The sequence below is a fragment of the Sinocyclocheilus rhinocerous genome, unplaced genomic scaffold, assembly GCF_001515625.1.
Source record: "Sinocyclocheilus rhinocerous isolate Xijiao unplaced genomic scaffold, SAMN03320098_v1.1 scaffold7273, whole genome shotgun sequence".
Classification (NCBI taxonomy): domain Eukaryota; kingdom Metazoa; phylum Chordata; class Actinopteri; order Cypriniformes; family Cyprinidae; genus Sinocyclocheilus; species Sinocyclocheilus rhinocerous.
Window position 1 is genome coordinate 26,912 of NW_015628862.1, and position 3,781 is coordinate 30,692.

General features: G+C 33.6%; 1 long non-coding RNA gene across 1 annotated transcript in view; it reads right to left on the reverse strand.

The window, feature by feature from the left end:
• LOC107738487 (uncharacterized) overlaps positions 1-3,559 on the reverse strand; it is a 14,456-nt gene extending 10,897 nt beyond the window's left edge. The window contains exon 1 of the long non-coding RNA XR_001639888.1: positions 3,549-3,559. This is a non-coding gene — a long non-coding RNA (uncharacterized LOC107738487). The remainder of the gene's footprint in view (positions 1-3,548) is intronic.
• Between the last annotated feature and the right edge of the window lie 222 nt (positions 3,560-3,781).

A 3,781-nucleotide genomic window follows, 5' to 3' on the forward strand; every position in this document is an offset into this window, starting at 1 on the left:
CACACACACACACACACACACACACAATGCACAAAACTCTGCATTTGAACTGTCAATAGCAAATACTTAAACTAATAACAAAACATACTTACAGTAGCTGATTCAGAAGCGCCAGATTGTCATAGTAAAGTCAGAATTACCTCCTCTCCTAGGTTCACGAAACGGTCGTCCATAAAATGCATTGCTGTTCTGTTGTAAGTGATCTTAAAGATTCCTAATTGCATCTACTTTCGGAAGGCCAAATAAAGTGCTTTTGCTTTCGCCTAGAAACACACAGCGTCTCCCTGACATGGCTGCTTCAACACTAACTGCGGTTACTGAAACCATGCCTTCTTTCTTTGCGTGCACATTTGGGTGGCATTATGCAAATGTTTCCACATAGTGAGGTAGATATGTGGGGGCATGTTAGAACGAGCCGTTTTAGTGGGGCGTGGCAGAGTCTTTACTTTGATAAAGAATATCTCTTTGGTTTTGAGACTTTAGTCTTTGCAACTTCAGGGATCTTATCTATGCACAATCAGCTTGTAACACTCCAAAGAGAAAGGAAAACTTGAAATCGCATCATATGACCCCTTTAAAGACTGCCGTGGACAGCAAGTTTTTGATATTCTTCATATTCTGTGAGGTGGTCAGTTCACACTGATAGATTTTTTTTCCAATAAGTTTAAACTGATTTTTCATATTATGGGCTTTTTTACCTTTATAAAGCCATTTTTTCTAAAAGTGTCCAATTATCTTTTGAGTCAAATTCTTGCATTTAATCAGTGAATTAGAATAATAAGACATTTGGGCTGTTATCAACCAAATTAAATAATTATCACTAAAATTCATCTTTGCAATGAAGAGGAAACAGAATCTGCATCTGAAGTGGCATTTAGATGTATTTACACACTGTTTAATGCAAGTTATGAATGCATTTAACCTGCAATTATAAATGCATAAATAATGTTTTAATATATTAAACACAAAACGTTGAATGCTGATATTTGAAATTATTTAAATAATAAATGATACTTTGAATGTGAAATTAAAACCACCAGTAGGTGGCAGCAAGTCACTGTTAATAAGTGAGTCATTGTGATTCAACTGAATCATTTAAACTGTTGATTCATTCAGGAACGAATCACCGTCATGTTGGTCAGAGATGCAAAACAGAATTGTGGCTGTTTTTGGAATAATTTTTGTTGTCGAAATAGCGCAAAAACAGGAAATATGGTGTCTAAAACTTTATTTAAGTTATTAAGTTTAAGTCTATTAATTAACTTATTGTTTATTGAACTGTTGTAAAAAATTAATATCACATTCGTAATCATGGTAATTTTTGGAGAAAAACGGCACTCCTCATGTGAAATTGAATAACTAGACTATATTATGAAGTGGTATAAATATATACATGATCTGCCCCATGTCTTGAATTTGTGATCATTTTAAATGCATTTTAATAGACTGAATCATGCAGTGAAATAACTCATATGCACACTAGACTTCACATAATGGATGTGTGCACTCTATTGGGGTGTTTTGAATGGTTATGCAAAATACTCGATAATGTCAAATCGCACATTGTTAAAACAGTTACGATATTATTGCAGACGATATAAATCACACACCCCTTGGCGTGATCACATTAGAGATAATGAATTTAGACGGGAAAGAATGAACATCGTGTTGGTTTTATAACAGAATATTTGTTTTCGATATGACTTACTTCATTTAAAAGTAGACACTTCAAGCTTTCTATAGATATATCTCTCATGTATGTGTGTCAAGTATTTACTGAGTTTCAGTACATTTTAATGACATTTTAATGTTTCAGATGGATATTTGCGAAGACAGAGAGTGCACCCTGTTTGTTTTCTTTATTTTACAAAAGCACAATGTTTTGTTGTTATTGTGAGTGTACACAAATAAAAGTAGACTCTTACCAGTTTTGGATGTATAACACTTATTTGTGTGACCAAAATCGGCAGAGTATTTTAAGTGTCTTTCGCACTGATCTTAAGAAAAGTGAGCTGGTTGCGCTGGTGCGACCATGACCCCAGGTTGTTAAACTTAAGAAATGTGGCCCATAAATGTTGAACCAAAAATATGAATAAGGGCAATTCTGATATCCCAGCAGAACATAGCAATTGCTTATTCAACAAGTTTGAACAAAGTCCCTTTAAGACAAGTCACTCGGTGGCCATCTTTGAAATACCTCTCGGGCATGCAAGTGCAGCTCCTATCTCTTTGAATGGGGAAACAGCAAATTCTCAAAAACTGTTCGCCAAGTTACGATTAAATTTCATATTTGAAATCACCAATGAAATCTGACAACAACTGTATCATAAATGTTGTTTATTTTGCTCAAATAGTGTTAAAAAAAAACTTACTTTTCAGACTAGACCAGCCAGTGCGCAGTCCTAAGCGCATATCTCAGAACCCTGACTGTTTCTATAGCAACTGGAACTTCTAATGGCAGCTACAGTGACACACTGACTTTACCGATTTGTGATTGGCTCTTTTACTCAGAACAAGAAGAGCAGCCATATTGAGTGTTGCATTTTTCCCCATTCAAAACTATACGAGTGACACATCTTGGGTATTCTATTGTCTTTGGTTTGAAAAGCTTTCTTAATTGTGCATTGTGGCTACAGATTTGAGTATCTGGATCAATAGATCCATTATGAACTATTCTGCTTCTCCAAAATTATCCAAATTAACTCTAAGTTAGTTTTGGGCTAAGTTAGTCATGACACTGGTTTACTCTGGAAAATAAGACTGTAGAGAGGTAGGTAATTAAAGATTGAATGCCATGTAATGCTATTCTCATGGCGAGAGCTCTATTACATAGAGTAGTTTTAAAAGCAACCTGTTTAAAACAACAAATTCAAAGAATACGAGATGTTTTTATTATACAAATGAAAAATAAATCTAAAAGTTGTTTAACTCTTATTCAATTAGAAAATGAGAGTGTGTAGATCATTGTTTGACATTTTTTAGGATAAAATTTCATGTAAAATGTTGCACATGTCTCATTATGTAAGAATGCAGGGTAGGTCTGAGAGAAAGGATTTGACATTTTGGATTTCAACTGGCAGCTTCCTTTGCAGGAGTATCAGATTATTAATTTCCTAATAGACCAATCGGACCTGAAATCAAACAGAAAATAATATTAAGAATTGACTCTGAAAAAGGTCTGTTATAGCAATTTATTATGGGGTATTCAGTTTTCAATTTTCCATTACTTGAAAACATGATTTTGAACATGTAAAATATGCATTTGAAAACAGGACAGCTCTGGACAGAACATTAGGAGAGAATGATATGTATGTGGTAACATTGGGAATTAATTGTATTTTCATTCCAGCTCAGGATGCTGATGGAAGGAATATAAGTATCAGGTAGGATTAAAACTGCAGTTTTAATCAGCATTATATTTGTTTTTTAGATAGCTAACTTCTATCATCCTGTATTTAGTAATGGTTTTGACCACTGCTAAAGTTTATAGCCTTTTAACTGTAAAACTTGAGTTTTTCTGATTAACAACCTCCTATGTGAAAATTCACTAGGAAGAGCATGGTAAGCAAAACATTTCAGAATATGTATATGATTATTTTTTTTTATGGTTATCAAAGAATGATAAAAAGGGAGGAGTATAAGGGAAATTTTATAATTTTAGGTATTATTTGCTTTACTCTACTAAAGAGTGTTCTTTAAACTGTTTAACCCTTGTATGGTGTTTGGGTCTGTGGGACCCGTTTTCACTTTTTATCAAAATAAAAATTATACTATTAATGAT